General features: G+C 48.7%; 1 protein-coding gene and 1 long non-coding RNA gene across 4 annotated transcripts in view; one reads left to right on the plus strand and one right to left on the minus strand.

Moving 5' to 3' along the window:
- The window catches only part of LOC126925192 (uncharacterized), a 130,532-nt gene extending 116,504 nt beyond the window's left edge, over positions 1-14,028 (minus strand). Inside the window, exons 1-2 of one of the 2 annotated variants that reach the window (XR_007713836.1) lie at positions 13,571-14,028; positions 12,097-12,249 (exon numbers count right to left, since the gene is read on the minus strand). This is a non-coding gene — a long non-coding RNA (uncharacterized LOC126925192). Of the gene's footprint in view, positions 1-12,096; positions 12,554-13,570 lie in introns of those variants that run through there. The other variant, XR_007713835.1, reaches the window with a different exon arrangement.
- Positions 1-19,054, plus strand: part of LOC126925010 (protein vein) — a 198,994-nt gene that overhangs the window by 11,457 nt on the left and 168,483 nt on the right. The gene's annotated exons all lie outside the window — the stretch shown is intronic.

Genomic DNA, 19,054 nt, shown 5'->3' on the forward strand with positions numbered 1-19,054 from the left:
GCAACTCCGAGAGCTTTGTCGTTCCTCCGAATAACCCCATCCAAGGGGAGGAATGCGCTCGCTCAAGGTTGTCGCGAGCTTTCCCGCGAATCTGAGCTTCCCTTGGTAATCCCATCGGCTAATCTTCCTCGTTTGGTCCCGTTGGAATGCAGCATTCCTCCTTTTTCTCCCCTCTTGCTCCTTTTCTTTTTTCTAAAGCAAAGCAGAACCGTCCACGCCGGTCGCGAGTCTTTGTTCCGCCGCGTTTTGGAACGTTGAACATTTTGGAACATTTGGCAGAAGATACGAGCGATTTGCGAAGGTATTCGAAGCAACCATTATCTTTCTCTACCAAGCACATACTCTGTATGGTAATCGATTCGTTTTTCGAGAATCGCTGGTGCACGCTCCGATCGTCTTCTCGTTTCTATTCCGACCGATCAGGTCGAAGGGCTTCGGTTAAACGGCACCGACGATCTCGATTAAAGGCGGACACAGGGAGATGGCGAACCGATTGCATTGCTCTGGAATCGCGAATTTAGCGACACAGTCGGCGGACAGATGGAAAAACGTTTTGTGTCGGGGGGAGGGAGGCAGTTCGTATCGGGACTGAAATCTTGGCAGACCCGAGAACACTTCGCTACGGTTAATGCACGGGGAATGGGCCGCCGCACGGAAACAGAGTTTTCCTTGGAACACGAGCTAAGAATTCGTGGGAGCATTACGATACAGGATGACGTCAAGTGTGTCAGGAGACAGAGGCTCTCTTCTGGTTGCCTAACTTCGCGATTTTTCGAGTTTCGGAAAATTTGGAAAGAAACTCTTTGTCCAATAGCTGCGTCTGTTATCGTCGTCTGTTTTTTCCCCGTGTCGTAGTGTTTGCTTTGCTAACGAGAGGCAATCGAGGACTGGTTCGGAACACGACGAAACTCTCGTTTATTATGTTCGCTTTCCGTTTCTTCTTATACATCGCGAGACCTCGAAATGAGAAGAGGCACACGATTTTGGGTCGAGATCAAAATAAATAGATCAGATGTCGGCGCCACTTTCCTTCGATACGATCGTTCGGTGGGGAAAACCGTGGAACGACGGAGACGAATGCGACGTGAAAACCGCGCCAGGTGAAACACAGAGTCATACCGGAGGAGACGATAAAACGGAAAAAAACAAGAAGCGAGAGACACGGCGAGCAGAAAGGAGAAAAAGCTAGAGAGAGAGAAAGAGAAAGAGAGAGACAGACAAAGAGAGAGCAAATGACGGAAGAAAAGAAAGACAGCAGCGACCAGCGGTCTGGCCGTCATCGCGTAGTCACAACACGCCGCGAGTTATTGCCCCCGAGTGCTCTACCGAGACCTCCACCTCCACGTCCACCACCTCCTCCTCCTTCTCCTCTTCCTCCTCCTCGCGAGGAGTTGGCATACCCACTTTTCCTCCGACTTAATTCGTCCAATTCGCAGCCAAAAAAGCGACGATCGTCTGTGCGTGTTAGAGAAACCGAGACTGGAATTATCGAGCAAGACAAGGATGGTTGGACGAAAGCACCCTCTCGAAACTAGAGAGAGAGAGACAGAGAGAAAGAGAGAGAGAGAGAGAGAGAGAGAAGGAGATAAAAGGAAAGAAGGGAAGAGGAACGGAGAAGACAGAAAAGAATGGAAGAAGCTGGAAAGACGAAAACGAAACGAACGTGGCTGCGCGAGGACGCGGACGAGATAGTAGGAGGAGGCGGCAGCCGGTGTTGGCAGTGTTGGCAGCTCACGAGGAAGGGGATTGATGGCGTGGAGGTGGAGGCGCAGACGAAGAAGAGAGAACATCCACGAGAAAGATGCAACGAAGCGCGTCCGAGCGAGAAAGATGGGCGACAAGGGGGAAAAGGGGGTGCTCGCGAGTCGAAGTTACCTTGCCGAGAGAGAAAACAGGACGGGAAACGTCGAAGGGAGGAAGGGAAGAAGAGGTCCCTCGTTTTTCCATAGGAACCGGGAAACCCGAAGCGCGAGCCAGTCACAACAATAACTGCGTTACACAGCGGCGAAGATACCGGCGACGACTGGTTGTTTCGCCTGTTGGTTGACGTGGGTGCCGACCGACTGCCGGCTGAGTTCAATTGGACGGAATGTCTCGACGAGAGAGGCACTTCAGAAAAAATCCTCTCTTTATTTGCCCGTTGGCTGTCTCTCTTTGACTTAATCTGTCCGCGACGCGAAATCTCCCCTCGGCTCTACACTCGGATCTCGCTGAATTTCCCCGAGTATCTTTCCGTTTTTCGTCTTCCTCGCCGTTAACGCAAATATCTGTAATCGCGCGGTCCTCGTTTCCACGGACTACGTTTTTCTTCCGAAGCCTCGGAACGCAGTAGAGACAAACCGCTGCGTTGTTGAGAATATACCACGCTGAGAACCGATGTTTCCAAAACGCGTAGCGGGAAACAAATCGATCTGGCTTGTGTCCTTGATAGGTTGGTTTTTCCATTTTTTAGGTGCGCTGGCAATGGATAGCCCGGAACGAATGAAACCGTTTTATTTTCGCTTGTCGTTGCATTTGTTTTTTCAAATTTCGTCGTTTTCCCCGAAATCTTTTTACGTCCGAGAATTAGTCGTTTTTTTCGTTCTTAGGTACACGTTTCTGGGAAGCTCGAGCTCCCGAAGCTATCTGCCATCTGTAAACGCGTAAGAACCATGAAAAGAGAAATGGGAAATCGTAGGAAGCGTCGAACGCGCGACGCGTTTGATATAGAAATATGGGAGAACAAGTGTAGGCGTTATGGACGAGGGATGCGTGACAAGATTGCAGAAAATCCGGCCTCGGATGAAAAAAAATGATCGTTAGAAGGCAGTCGCTTCTATGGCGGGTCGTTTATTGTTTGCAGACTTGTATCGAACCATGTAAACATGGATTCTTGGCGCGCGTACGTCCGTAATAATATCGCCGACGATAATAAACAGGCAGTCTGTTATCGAACCTGATCGTTACGCGTTCCTTGTTAAATTCGTTATTGTTTTGCGTAGTCGAAAATTCGATAACGGCGCAAGCTGCTGCCCGACGCGTTGTACGTTCCTGTCCATGATCGTACATACTGTACATGCTGCAGGCCAACCAAATAATTGTTCGATTGTTCCACTTCGGAGTTCGGTTAACCAACGATAATCGGAATAATCGTTTGTTGTTCGGTGAGTTTAATGATCTCGTAAATGTACCGGTGGTCGCGCGATAATACGCGCCATCGAAAAACACTAAGTATCCTCGAATCGCGATGCTTTTTCCATCGAGAATAGCTCTGTGTGCCCGAACGAACAAGGTAAATAGGAAGTGAAAAGTCCAAATGTGAAAAATTCGAACGATCGAAAAAAGAAAAGAAGAAAAAAAATATGGGAAAAACGAGAGAAGCAAAAAGTTAGAGGAAAAAGCGAGGACGCGTGAATCGCGTGGTTCGCTTGATGGACATGAGAGCAGTCGATGTTCTGTGTCGAGATCGAACCGCAGAAGAGACATCAAGTCGCAGAGTCGGTGGAGACAGACGGACGGTGGCATTTGCTCTTAAATCGGCAGATCGCCGTCTTTACTTTCTTTGCATCAAATGCAGTGGTCAACTGGCAGCGCGCTCATGGCGGACGATCATCGTATAAGGCGAAGCGGCCGTAGCCGGATCCGACGACGACCGGGATTCTGCCTTTAGTCGCATCGTTGGCTCGCGGAACTGTACTGCGGTGTTTATATGGTGTCCTCTGCTATTCCGTGTACGTACCTATCTTTCTATACGTGGACAGTGCCTATCGCGTATCGCCATGTTCGTTGTGGGAAAATCGTAGAAAACAAACTCGTTTATCCTCCCACCATTCCCTACCCATCCGATCTTTCGCGTCTCTCTCTCTCTTTTTCTCTCTTGCTCTCGCTCCCTGACCCTTTTCGCAACATGCCGTTCGATTGCCTCGGATCGTCGCAAGATTTTCAGGAATTTTCTTTCTCCCGATCGGGCGATTGGCGATCGCCCGTTTCGCGCGATCCGAACTGTTTCTCTGTTCGAAAACGTTCGCCGCTATTTTCTCTTTTCTCTTCTACTCGAACGTTCGTAGGAACGGGAAGGCCCACCGAGTAATTTATTTTGGAATATTTAGCTGGAGATTAAACGTACCGATAAAGGAGCGCAGGCTAACTTTTACAATTACGCGTTGGTGAAATCGTTTAGCCGTTTGCGGCAAGAAGATGGCAATTTTTTCCAGTATACCCTTAAGTAATCTGAAAATCCACTTACCCCCATGAGAGCCTCGGTTATGTTTCTATAATGCGGTGAGCGGCGTAGAAGCTCGGACACGTGACTTTGTTTCATGATTTACGGGCAATTACGTTATCGGCATAACGACGGTTCCTAATATTTCTCGCGCGCTAATGGGACACCGCATGGAACGCCATAAAAGGAGCAACGAGGGAAGCCACTTCATTTATTACCCCCTTTTTCGAACAGACGTCTTCCCGCTGGGTCGGCTAATAAATGTTTAAACTCCAAAAATGTACCCCCTAATTGTTCGCTTTGGTTAACGTCGTCGATCGCGAGTGGAAAGGAAAATTCTTGCACAAACCAAAAATAAGGAAAATAAATCTACCGTATTTAACGAGAGAAACGAAACCTTGTACAACGATCAATTGCTGCGCTCGGGTTAAAAAGTTCTTTTGCTCGTGACCGTCCTCGTTGTTCGAGATCAAGCGTCTCGGAAAACGCGGACCATGCTCTAATTCGTTTCCTTGTGAAATTCGGGCGAGTAAATTTCCGAAACATCGGCATACTCGACTTGGTATGAATGGCGAGCAAAGCCTCTTACGGGCCGGAGAAGAAACGTAGGGATCGGTGAGGAGGGATCGTCTCTCCTCCGTCTCTCATTCGATTCCCCTCTCTTTTTCCCTCTTTTCTCGCGCGTTCTTAGCACCGACGACGTCGCCGAACGACGAAGACGACGAAGACGACGACTACGACTAAGAAGACGCTGGCAGGCAAGGAGAGGTGGCGCAAATGCGAGACGACGAAAATATTGGGTCTATTTCGAAATTCTATTTCGGTGCGTCGGCCGAGCGACTTTCCTACACGCAGTTCACCGCGTCACGCACACGCTTCTGTCCACAAGCACGCAACTTGACGCACTCCTCCTCGACCGTTCCTCCGCTCGATTATCCGCCGCGACGTCGACCGAGCGCCGATTTTTCCACGAACATAGGCGGGGAATCGGTCAACGAGCAACGATTTTCTCTGCATTATTCTCTCGGTTGTTAGGTTCTTTACCCGTTAAGTGTTTCAACCGTTTAGCTGGAATTGTCAAAAATCCAGAGGCACGTGGTGTAATTGGGAGAGCCGAAGCTCTTTACGTATCCTTTAAATTTCGCGTACAACGTTTGCGCGGTCCTGTAATTGCGCTCGCATGAACGTAAGCAATTAAGTGAGCCGCGGAGACTTTCGGGAGATCGCCGCGACAGGATTTTTCCCAACGACTTCCCTTAATTTAATAGCCAGGCTCGTCGGCCGAACAAGAGAAAAACGAACGCACGTTAAATTTCTCTTATCTACGAGCGGTCGTTTCACCGCGTCCAGGAAACATCGCGATGCGTAGCAAAAGTTCAGCAAGTTCCCTTAATTGCTGGTAATATAATATAATTACCGGGTCACCGGTACTACTGCCTGTCGAATGAAGTGGAAAAAGCTTGCAGCTACAGTGCTCTATGTCCTACCATTCCATGGTTACCACGAAATATTTGAACTCCAGCGGCAGACAGGGAGCGAAAGATAGAGAGAGAAAGAGAGAGAAAGAAAGAGAGAGAGAGGAAATACGCTCGCTTCCCTAATATGGTAACTCTAAATTTAGCCTGGTCGCGGAGACAAGTTATTGTTGTAGATATAAAAAGAGCGCTGGTGGAGGATCCAGCGTTACCACTGTCCAGTACAATTAAGCTCCCCTTTTGTTTTGTAATCGCGGCGTTGTAGCTCGACTGACCCCTTGACCAAGGAACGTTGGCACGCGTTGCGGACGCGGTTGGCACGTGTTAATAAAACACCAGTCGCCAGCCAGTGGTTTACTAAATATCAACTTTTAAACAGGATCGCACTCACCTCCCTGCGCCTGGCTAAGGTGACGGTCGCGCGGCTAATTATTGCGCAAACCTGCAACCGACGAATTCACCGTGACTCCCTCGCGTACGTTTCTCACGTTCGTTCTTCGCGCGATTTTAATTACACCGACGTCCTTCCGTTTCGTTCCCACCTGGCTTTTCACGAGCGTATCGTCGCACGCGATTCGCCGCGAAAGTATTTCATCTAGAGCAGACGACGCGAAGCGTAACGCGTTGCCAGTTCATTCCGCGGAGACGCTTCTTCCACGGTGCGCTTACTTGAAATAAATCACCTGCTAAGAGAGTTCGACAGAGTAAAGTACGACGGTAGATCGCGACAGCCGAGTCGGCGAAGCTCCTGTTGCAACGCAACTGTCCCGGGAACCACCCATAGATCACTGACCCGCGTTTACTGTATTTTCCACTAACGAGTAGTAAATTTGTATCGTCGAGTGATATACAATCCGACGAGTCCCCTGGTCGCTACTACCACTATAGTCACTCCTACGATCCCTGTGAAATATCATTTTCGAAACAGTGACAATTTCATTCTGCCTACGTACGCCGTCCTTCCTGCTCGCTGCCACGTAAAACTACATTTCACTGTTTATCGCGCTTTTCACCCTTCCCTTCGCTCGGTAATTTCATTAATCGGTTTCGCAATGTCGATTTCGAGGGATTTCGATGCGAAGGCACATTATTCAATGATATCTAGCCGCGACGCGTTAAGTGGTTAAGTGGTTGGCCACGAAATCGGTATCGCGATACCTTGAAATGAAATTTCTGCTTCGGAATTCAATTCCTCTCGAGGCTAAATTACCACTTGGAATTAAAGCTTCGACCTATCCTGATCCTGAGTTAACATCGGCTATTTGTTCTCTGCATTTATATCGTGATAGCGAAGATACAAAGACAGGATAAGCCCTTTCGTTCCAGTTTGTCGCTGGTGACTTTCCGTTCGAAAACGGCGAGAAGTCGGAAGTCGTTTCGCGCGATCGATTCCCGTCGCCTCGAGTCGATGCTCGAACGAACAACCGGAAATCTATTAGTCAGAGTACACGCAGAAGGGTACAGGGACCGCAACAACATTCTTGAACATTGTTGCACGCGGTGGTCGTGCGTGACTACCATCGACGGCTCAACGTAATGGCTGGGCAGATTAAACGACGCCCGGTCTCCGTCTGCGCCGGCCCGGCTTCGGCAACATTTACCAGGAATCCGCGAGATAACCTCACGCTTACGAGCGAAAAACTTTTTATCTGCCGTCATGATATACGAGCCGAACTCCTAGTTTTCTATGTTCGGGCCCGACGGTGAACGCTCAAACGTTTACCCACACTGATAGCGATCTAGAGTGCAACGCCTATTTGCTGGTTTGCCTCCGCGGGAACGATCTAGCGCCTCGTTCAGACGCGAGCCAACGACACGCTCCTTCCATCTAGCCGATTGACGGTTCTCTGTTTATCTTTTGCCTTTCCTGACTCCGCGCTACATCTACAAGATGCTTTCAATCGTTTTCCTTTCATGAGCGTTTAACTTTCATTCGCTATTTTGACACTCGCTATTTATAGGAAACAAAGGTTCGTCAATCGTTAGTCACGTAACGTACGCGTCGCGCGACAGTGGAATCAGTCCTTGGACGCGTCACCGATCAGACGGTTGGCGTTTCTCGCACGCGCGCGACATCGCGTTTCTCCTCGACTCGAATCAGGTACAGAGGTAAGACGGCGTGCGTTCGATGGACTTAACACGAGAGAGTTTACGAGCGCGTCCTCGCCGGGTCGAGAGCGTGACGCTTTTCTAACAGGCTCAAGGCCGTAGAAGTTGCGCCAATTATGCGATTAATCGTTAAATGCGCGTTCTTTCGACCTGTTGGCATCTACAGCTATCGAAACGATTCTGCGGCGCTTCGAGCGCGTTCAAGGCTGCGTCGTAAATCTCGTTCGAACGCGAAATCCCGTTTCCCTCTGTGACACTCCATCTGAAAAAAGATAAAAATGGAAAACAGGAAAAAAAAAACAATAAAACTATCAAAAAAAAAAAAAAAGAAGGAAAAATAGAGAGACGAAAAAGCGAAGCCAAACTGGAACGGTTGAAAATGTTCGTGGCGCGAGTAATCGTGGAGTATTTACTGGCCGATCGTTTCTTCGGCCGGTAACGGATAAAACATGTATCTGCGAATTACAGGGTATCGCCGGTGTCGATAATCGTAAATCACGAACGATTTATCGAGCGGCCGGGGAATGCGCTTACGTCTGTGTTCGTAATTTTTGACGCGACACTCGGCACCGATCATTTGAACCATTGACATCGATGCCTGGGCGTCGCGTCGTTGACCTCGACAATAATCGCCACAGTGTTCGTTCGGAACGTAACGTGGTCCGATTTCGGCCGAGAATCGAAAATAATTCGATTTCATCGATCGCCTCTCTAGATCTCCGATCCACGACCAGACCAAACGATCTGGTCTCTTCTTCTCTCTATTCCATAGTTCGAAACGTTGGTCCGATTTTTCTGACTGTTTTCCGATCGTCGAAACGCTGTTATCTCGTTAAAACAATATCCACCTCATAGAACGGACAATTTCAGATGTCTCGACTCGAATGATATTTTATTACCGCAAAAGGATGACAAACCGAAGCTCAGGATACAGTATCGACACCTACGTTTACGATACACGGCTTTCACAAACGAACAGCTCCTATCGGTACGTAGATCTGATAAACGATCATCATTCTGAAATACCTAGTACTTCGCGTACTTCGGTTTTCCGTTACATCCGTGCGAAACCGTGTTTCTCGATCGACCGTAGATTCTGTTACTCGGTAAATAAATAAGCAAATAGCTCTGCTTATCCGATGAGTAAGGTGAAACTCTCGAAGAGATCGCAACGAGCTGGAAAAGTCTGTGTGACCGCGAAGCAGAAGAGGGAAAAGGCTCCGTACGAAGGTGCAGACGGGAATCGCGCGCGAGCTATGATTGGTCAGGAAAAGTCAAAGTTTCGAGCCGGCTAGCTCGGCCGCAGCGCGAGGTAAAACCGCTTCGATCAATCGCCTCGTGGGAGTAGTATCTTTTCCCCTTGTCGCGATCGAGCAACGATACCAGAGGCCCGATATCGCGAATCGATAGGGAGTCCACGGTTACACGCGGCCAACTGTGTATATTGTCGCGGCGTGCTCTGTGGCCCATTCCCACTGGACCACCGTGCCTTTTCCGCTTATACACGCTCGCGGGATCCACGCCACGCCGTTTGTTGCCTGCCAGCGAAACGATACGCGATGCGTTCGATTTCCGCGTCAACCACGTTTTTATTACCACTATTACGTCCCTAGAATAGAATGGTAGTTTACGATGATTCGTACAACACCGGGTGTATGGCGTATACGCGATACCAAGCCAGATACCGATGGGTGGATTAGAGAAAATGATTAGAAACGACGAAGAGCGATTCTCGCGACGAGGGAAGAAGCGAAACGACAGAGGTCGCGCGTTTCGAAACATTTCCTAGCGGAAATGCATCGCGGAACCGAACGGACGAGCTTTCCAATCGTGCGTTCGGACGTTAATAAAGGCTTAATGAAAACGGGAGGGCGAAGTGAGCAGCGTGTGTCAAAGGCGTGACGGGGAATCAACGAGCGTGCTTGGAACGGGCTACGGAAAATGTCATCGGCGTGCACGAGTAGTACGAAGCCGCATTGTATTCTCGTGGCTTTCCGCGAGCTCCACTTTAAAAGCTCTCTCTCTCTCTCTTTCTCTCTCTTCCTCTCGGAAGGTGAAAGGGTCGTAAAGCCAGAGAGAGGTCAGAGCTTGGACGAAGCTCTGCCGACGTTCCATGCACCTGCCTTCTTCTTCTCCTCCCCGCTTTCCACTTCTTTCCCGGAATATTTTTTTCTTCTTTTTAACGTTCGATCGCGAAAACTCTTTCAGAGAAGCTCATAAAAGATTGAAGTCACAATGAGGCGGGGCCCGTTCACCAGCACAAAAAGATAGGAAAACCGACGGACGGCGTTGAATCCGGAAGATTTTGCCTCGCAGCCGACACGCGACCCCTTTGCCTTTGTCCGCTCATTTTCGTCCCCCGGATCAGCCCCCAGGCGTGCCACGGCCTGGAAAGAAAACGTACGTTTCCCGCCCGTTACGGACGCCCGTTCCGCATAGCAGCGGCGTAACGTGGAAACTTGAAAACCTTTAACGATTTTCTGTCACGTGGAAAACTCCGATGTTTTTTCCTTTGCGTTCCGGCTCGGTCCGCCGACATCGCAGCCGATCGTATGGCGGGACTGGGTCATTGTCACGTCGTCGAAAGTAAAAATAGTTGGACCGAATGTCATGCTTGACGAGTCCACCCAAGGGACTATGAAGGGATAAGTTAATTGCCATACGCGTCTAGCAGCGTGTTCGTGTTATCGCTCCCTCGGAGCGAGATTAATTAATGAACTTTTAATAAGCGTATTAAACCGGTGACTGACATAAACGCTACCTGGTATACATTGTTTAAAAGCGCCGGGAACGAGACGATTAAACGACATCGACGTGTACAGCATCTGATTAGAATTTTGTTAGAAAGTTTCTTTGTTCGCGGATAAGAACGCCGAGACGTAAGCAACGAAGTGAAAAAGAAGAGGAAGACTTGGTAAATTATGGCGGGCAGCTAATAAAAATTAATCGATTCCATTATTTGCGCCGCTGCCGTGATTACACAGGCGGCAAATAGCCGAACCTCGACACTGTTTTTCGCCTCGATACACCAGTCTTTTACTATGTTCTCGCTCGTTTCGTGGATCCCGCGCAACGAGCATTGTCTATGCGTAATTAAAACTTTTAATTATCAGTTGCCAGCTCGTCATAGCTCTCCGTGTAATTGCGCCTCGAGCCTTAGGTTTTTCGCCTCTTTCAGTCGGTGTTTCGATAAAGAAACCTGTAAAGGTGCTCGCTAGATGAGACGTTCGATCGTCTTACTTTCTCACCGTTCTCTCCCTCGTATCGGAAAATCCATCGATAAATAGAGATCGTAGCGCAAAGCCAGGCATTGGGGAAATCGGTTTTCCACAAGTTGCGAACAAACTACCGGAGGTTGGAGGTTCTTCTTTACGACGCCTTTTTCGCTCTCCAAGGAGCCGTGTTCTTAATTTGCAATCGACTCTCGTAATCACGATAAATGCGAAAAAAGCGGACCGCGGAGGCGCGAGTTTCGACATGCGAATAAACTTCCAACCTGCTTGGAAATCGAACGGAGTATGGATCCTAGCCGGCGAACTAACCCGTGCAAAAAGTTTCAAAGCCTGTGTCTGATAGACGCACGAGCGCGTTTGCAAATCGACTTGGATTGTTTTTAATATCCACGGTAAGTAAATACTATCCGTTTACATATAGAAGCCGTACAAAACGATGGAACGGTCACACAGAAGGTCACTTAGCTTCATTCGTGCGTCGGTGTATCACGCGTTTAAAATGACGATGCGAATCGAAAATCCTGGCGATGACGCTTTTACGTCTTTCGAAGGCTGTAAAAGCTCTTCCAAAAGGAATTCCCCACCGTATTACAGCAATAAATTAACGGTAATAGAGTTATGGATAAATTATTGGTAAGATCGTGGCTGCAGGAATTCAACAGGGACAGAGAAACTGTACGTGATCGTAAACGTTCAAGCCGCTCGTTACTCATTACAGACTTCATTGCAAATGATATTCATCGCAGTTTTTTGCAAAACTTAAAGAGTTGTTTGGTCGATGATGCTTCACAAGAAACGATGATTTAAAGGATTGCATAAGACGATGGTTATGTGAACTAGCGACGGAAGAGTATGACGAAGATGTACAAAAACTTGTCTAACGTTATGGTGGTTGATGGTTGTATTGAAAATTAACTTAGTACGTATACTAAAGTTACAAACGAAGACAATTTTTTACGGTGCATTTGTACTGTTGTTATTTCAAAACGAGTATTACTTTCTGGACGATTATTTCTCGTATTTCGATTCGAATCTCTCGTGTAAACGGAAATATAGATAACAAGTGCGGCTCACGTACCTCCGTTACGGTTAAATGTTATTCACCATGGTTCAAACTTCCTGCCAAAATTAGCGCGGTGATCAACGATCGACGAGGCAGATCGATTTCAAACACGAATCCATCGATGGTTGGTTCTTTCGACGCCGTTTGCCTGCTGAACGAGAGCATTTCCTGAAACACGCGGTCAATAATTTCGAGAGAGAGCTTGAAAGCTGTTGGAATCCCTCGCAATCAGTTTGATCGGTGCCGAATCACGTCAAGATTAAAAGGTTCGCGGTGTCACTGTCGAAGCGTACAGCCGCTGTACGCGTACAACGAAGAGAATGATACTAAACGAATGAAGTGGAACCGGGTACGCACGAGATATATAAAGAGCACACCGTGTATAACTATCAGCGCGAAGCGACACCATGCGATTACGTGAGTCACACTTTAGAAATGGAAAGAAATGTTTGCATTTGAAATATCGCGTTGCTTTAACGACGTGTAATCACCGATCGTATGAATATTAAGAATACTCGGCGGTACGGTCTTTACTGGAAGTCGAGTCGCGACGCGTCGTCGGCCCCGCGAGCTCACTGGTGGGTAATTAAAGTTCTCGCGTCGAGCGTTCCAGCTGGGTTTCGAAAACAAACCAGAGTTGCGATTCGATGTTATTTCATTTCACGCGGCGACAAAATCAATGGGACTTTCGGGAACCGTGGTGAATCGGTCGTGACAGGAATCACAGGATCCGTTGGAAAGTTGTAGCGAACGGTGGCTACGCGTCGCGTCGCACGATATCTCGTTGCGAGCGTTGTGCAGATTTGTCAGCAGGAAACTATTGATTTCCTCGTAATGAGGCGTGCCAGTGTGCTCGCTGAGAGCGATGAATACATAGGAGGGCGTCCAGCGGGAATGGCAACTGGGATGTGAATAGCACATACGGTGATCTGTCCGGCCGAGCTCGCATAGAAACCGGCGAAACGCGGTAAAGCATCGTTATTCCGTTCGTTATGCATCGGAAAGCCGATTAAAGCGTTTGTAGTTGCCGTACTGTTCAAGGCGATCCGTCGTCGCCTGTACGAGCTACGGATTCTACTTGAGCGCGTGACATTCTAATCGTAAAAAGGTCTTGGCGATGTAACCTTGCCGTCTTACGCGACCGACCGTTCCGCAGGGAGCTTCCGTGTCCTCGATTCCATGACGCGACGCGCGATCGACAATTAAGCCTAAGGTTGTCTGCTTGGTAATTGTCACGATGCGGCAGTGGATAATACGCGCAGAGACGGTGAACGCGAGTCTTAGGATCGCGAGCGTTGTTCGGTCGTTTGTAACGTCGAGTCGATGCGAATGAAGATGGTGAATCGGTTGTTTGCCGGCAAGGGAAATGCTCGCAAATGCTCGCAAACCTTTCTGGTAAACGGTGTGGTTCGTTCTCCCGGCGAAAAGCTGATTAACTCACCGCCCCTGGCGGTACTCACGATACTCAATACGAGCTCCGGTTACTTACCTTGAATGGCTATAAGGCGCCGAGCTCCGCAAATACTTGGGCTTTGATGAGCGCGCTTTCATGCTTCGAGCCTCTGCCGATGAATCGTTTTAACTCCTTCTGCTAAATATAACTCCCGGGTAGAATTAGCTTTACTCCGCGTCGCTAGTAATTACGCGGACACTCTCTGACGCGCATAAGCTGTCCACTTGTGATGAAAATTTCAAGCACCGTTATCCTCGTGTCGCGGCAACGCGTCGATATCGCATAAATCGCCGCTACATTTTATGCATCGTACCTCAACATATCCCGTCCCTCCGGTTTACTACCGTCGTTGATTCGCGGAAGCGTTCGCCTCGCGCGAAATCGCCGTAGAAAAATCGTTCCATCGAAAAGACTTTCCTTTTCGATCGGCGAACAACGTCCGCGGCGTAAAAAGAGGACGGCCACGTAACGTTCCGCTGAAACGATACCCGCAACTCCCGTTAAATAGGAAAATAGTTGGCAATTTGTCTTGATTCGTAATCGACGACATAATAGACCGGCGGAACGCAGGTGTGGTTCGCTTTAACATACCCGGTAACCCATAAATAACGATCTCCGACCTTGTCTCGTAGCTCACGCAGAGGCAAAAGCTGTTCAGCAGCCATAGTTATTTCTCGCGTGTCGTTCGGCGTACGCGAAAGTTGTTGTTCTCTTGTTTGGCATCCGAGTCAGAAGTAGAATTCGATCGATTATTTTCTTCTTGGAAAATCGACGATTCGTGGAATGAAAGCGCGAAACGACACACGGGTCAACGGATTCGCGTCGGGTGAATCACTCGTCCATTCGGCGCCGATCCACGGGTCGTCATTAAAGGCGACCATGCCCGTGTTTCACCGTCGGTTCCACGAATTCGGCTGGCGTTGGAAGCCGCGTCGAGACGTGGGTGGACTGGAGGAAGGACCCGTTTCGCATAGAGATTCAATTGTAAACTTGTAATCCGACATAATCCGCGTTTGATGGCCGTAGATCAACAGGTCACGGGTGACGGTGGGCGGCATTGTTTTCTGTAATCCTGATGAATATTAATGCGGGTTTCGTGAACTAACAAAAACAAAATAAAGAGAGGAAAAAAAGGAAAAGACACGTTGAAAAACGAGAATAGCAAGGTGGAGTGAAAGAGAAGGAAAAAAGACGGACCGCGTCTGAACAATTCGTCGTCCCCGCCTCGGTGCGTCTTCTCGATTCAGTCGCGACGCGCTCTCCTCTCCGACGGTATTCTTTTCGCGTGTGGCTTAGTCACCGAGAAAGAGACTCCGGGGCTCGCAGTGAATCCGCTCTACGTGGCTATTCAAATTTCGACTGCGTGTGACCAGAATGAAAGATCCCTGTCGACGTTCCCGCCGCGTCGTCTGCATCTCTTCGTGCCGTTCCTCTATCAGACCGTTTCGTTGCGAAAACGCTCGCATCGGGAGCAGGCAACAGAGTCCTGCAATCACGATCGAGATTAATCCGTCACTTTGATCTTCAAGTTTCTCTACGATACACGCGTACGCATCGAATAGAGGTACACGTTTCCATCGCGAGTTCTATGTGAGAATTACGTGATTTTATTCAATTCTTCGATACCGCTCCTTCCTACGTTCAAGCTAATTATTTACCAGCAAATTAGAGTTTTCGTTAGTTATCGATGATATTGGCTAGCAACTGTTCACCGTGAAACAAGTCCGAAAATATGGCTTGTTTACATCGAATAACAATATCGTTTATTATGTAGTTAATTACGAAATATATATAAGTATATACATATGTATCACGATAAATATACGCGTACACGTACATATTATATTTATCCGGAGGACGCGGACGGTTGCGTACACATATTCTCTCACGGTATGCTATATTTTATTCAAATTATTTTACTTTAACACACTCGCGTCACGGCATTCGTGTACATAACATTTGCATAAGTTAGCCGTGGAAACGCGGTAACAGAAATATCCGTGATACAACGGTGACACGTTTTCTTTAAATCGCGAGCGTGCGTCACTACTCAGGGCGGGTTCTCAATAACCCTCGAGTTTCATCGGAACCGGGACGGAATAAAGGGCTGCTCGACGAGATATCCGTGATTTTAATATCGGCTGGGTCGCGATGGCTGACAAAAAGTCGGTCGAAAACGCAAAGTCCGTATCATCCGGTTGGTATTCGTGATTTATGGTGGAAACTGCAATTTCTGTCGGCGTTGAGTGGCCCGAGGAACGAAAACATCATCGGGACAATTACGCTGGCGCTCTCTAGCTGGGGCTCGGTCGCCGCGTTCGCGCTATTCCATATTCGCCGGAACGAAATTTCCCACGGTCGTGGAACTTGATTCGCGACCCAATATCAGGAGCACCGTGAAAAGAGTGCGGACCTGAGAGAAGCGGGGTAGACAGAACGATTTACGAAACGGAATTTCATTAAACGATAAATAACAAACGCCGTTACGCATACACGTATACGCGTACACTTCTACAGAGGCGATCACACGTACGGGACACTGGTGCGCCGTAGACAGGGACGCGAGAGGGACGAGGACAAGAAGACAACGAGAGAAAGGGAGAGACTTTCGTGAAACCGCGGCATTCAGTATTATTAGCTGGCGCTAGGCGCTGCCGGGCTCCGCGGTATAGGCGCCTTATTGGGTTACACGAAAGCAAGTAAGATAATATACACGTAGAATGCGAGATATCCGAAGTAAAAGGTGCAGGGCAACGCGAGAGAGCGCAAAGAGAGCGCGCCGCCCGGCCCAGACCCGTCGAGTCCCCACGGCTGATAAAAGGTTATGCCAGGAATGCAGTTTCATGAGAGAGCGCGCGCTACCATATTAATTATTGTCTTAGAAAATTAACTTTTTACGCGTCTGTACGTTCGTGAAACAATAGCGGCCAGGTTTCCGATGCCTCGCTCCTCGTCGCCATCCTTTTATCATATTCCATTTTTCTTATCGCCCTATTGCACGCTCGTTAATTCTGGTGCAAAACGTTGCTTCGTTCTGCTCTCGATCCTGATTCTACTGACGTAACGCGGCTCACCGCGATAAAGTCGAGGACGCGAAATCGTACCGATTCCTATTCCCACTCCCTGAGATTCCAGCGTCACAGCGTGCTACTGCACTTGTCGCTTTCGATCGTGCTCGCTGCGCGCTTACCGGGTAACCTGACCGTTGAAAGCAGTATTCTAGGCCGCTACACCCAATATGTATTTCGACTCGAACGTGTAATGTATTTGTTTGGCTGATCTATCCGAGAAAAAAGTTTAGCTATAGGTCTGTTGTAGGTTGCGAATCGTGTGCCGATAAATCATGGCCGAGACGCTAACTGTTTGATCACGTTCGAAAATTTTGTAGCTTCTGCTGAGCCCTCGAGATCCCTCAGAAGGACATTCCATGGCTCGTCCCAAACGTTTCGTTTCGTTTTGCGTTGGAAAGCGTCTCGTACTTTTGGTAACTTGTACATCGGAGGCTCGGCGACTTGTTTATTTGTTCGTTTATTGCTAGACGGTACTCTCCCTTTGGCGTACACGCATATGCCGAGATAAGATAAGTTGCAGCCGTTTTGAATCATTGTGAAGCAGCGTGGTTTAGATACGACTGTGGCAAAATATTGATTCAAACTTTAAACTGGTTAAAATACCTCCCCTAGATTTAAAGAGACGGAGACTATTTTTTAAGGGTTCGTTGTTTGATCGCGCGCGTGTTTTCATTATCGCGTTGTCTGCCGCCGTCGGCCGTAGCCAGGAAATCGACCGAGTCGCGTCGATGACAACGAAAGCTTTCGTAATCGACAATGCGTCTCGTTTTCTCGAGATTGAGATTCCAGCGGCGCCGCTGCTCGCTGCTGGCTAACCTGACCATCGAAACGAGTATTCTAGGGCACTGTACCCTGGTCTTAGAATAAACTCGGTTTACTTAAGCATGACGGGCATGCATATGAGTACAGGGCAAAGGAGAGCCGCCAAGCGCCATCTACCCAGTGACCAGAAATAATTGTCATTCTACTTGAGGCGGGCCCGTATTCGCCAAGGCCTCGTTGATCTCGCTTTTCTCTCCCTTCGTCACCCTTTTGACCTCCTGTTTGCTCTCTCTCTCTCTCTGTCGCACCACTCCTTCTCCACGACGCGACGTCCGTCTTCTTCCAAACGTGTTGCAATCGAATTACCTTCTTTTTTTCCTTTTTGTTTGCCTTCGGAGATAGACGGAAACTAGTCCACGAGCAAGCGTGTAAGATTTCTCTGGACATCGCGTTCTTGTATTTCGGACTTTTCCTTAAAGTTGTTGAGAGAGGAGATAATTTTCCAGGAGCGATGTTTCACTTTGTGTTAACACGCGGGTTTATGACCGCTTTGCGAGAAATCGATCGCCACCCGAGCGAATTCCTTGGGCAAAGAACGCGCGTACTCGTTTGATGTACGCATCCAAGACATTCCGCGTGCTCGCTTTCCCCCACGATGCTTTGGTAATTTGGTCGCGACGATGGTGTACTCGTGCGCAGGAACGGCATACGTTTGGCAGTAAAACGTCCAGCAGGACGACGCTCGACGATCGTTTACATTTCGTTCACGTCCGTTTCATTCTCTTTCGAGGAAGCACCGAAAAACTTTTGTTCTCCACCCAGCGATTTTTCAGCCGCCGCACACCGCGCGACGGATTACCTCATTTCGGTTATTGCGTCGGGAGCCGGCGACGCGAAGCGCCATTATTTCTCTTCGCCCGCCGGTTGGCGGAGCACCAGAGATCAGGAGTCAAGTCAAAAGGAAGATCCACGAAGCTAGACGAGTTTTCTCGCCGGTTTCCCGGCCGGATTTCATTCGATTAGAGGGAAACCGTCGGGCTGTCTCGAACGACTCTCGTTTTTCTCTCTGCTGGTCGACGAAACGAACGACTTTCCTGGGTAAGCGGCCGCGGAAACACGACCGATCGTTCCAGCTCGTTTTCCGGTTACGCGGGAGTCTTAAACGGGCTCTTCATTGAATTACAAGTTCGGACTTTCGAGTCGGCAAACGAGTTCAAGTCGCGAGAACGAGCATCGGCCGATCTAATAAGCGTTGCGAACCTTCCAATTTCTTTCTTTCGCGGTGGCAACTTTGAACCACCTGCCTCACCGTGTTCCCGTGGTTTCTCGATCCATTGAGAGACGGTTCCTCGACGATTCACGTCGTTCGCAATTTCTGTGTTGGTCGACGCGAGACGCGAACCAGGTCCAAGAAAGGCTAGATGTGCGGTTCCGTATCGTATCGCACAGAGTAACCATAGATTACGCGATCTCGGTTTCGCGCAGAGCGTAAATTACCGCTATATAACATTGTGATTCGAAGCTCGCGGAGTATGCGGACGAGCAAAGACTAATCTGGCTCGGTCTGGACAAGAGCAATCCGTTTCACCTAATCGCGACTTAGTCATTAGACACGTGGCTCGCTATCGATTAAAATAATCTCTGTTCGCGAATAATCTCCCAGAATATCGAAACATTCTTTTTCTCT

Source organism: Bombus affinis, chromosome 2 (genome assembly GCF_024516045.1).
Source record: "Bombus affinis isolate iyBomAffi1 chromosome 2, iyBomAffi1.2, whole genome shotgun sequence".
NCBI lineage: Eukaryota > Metazoa > Arthropoda > Insecta > Hymenoptera > Apidae > Bombus > Bombus affinis.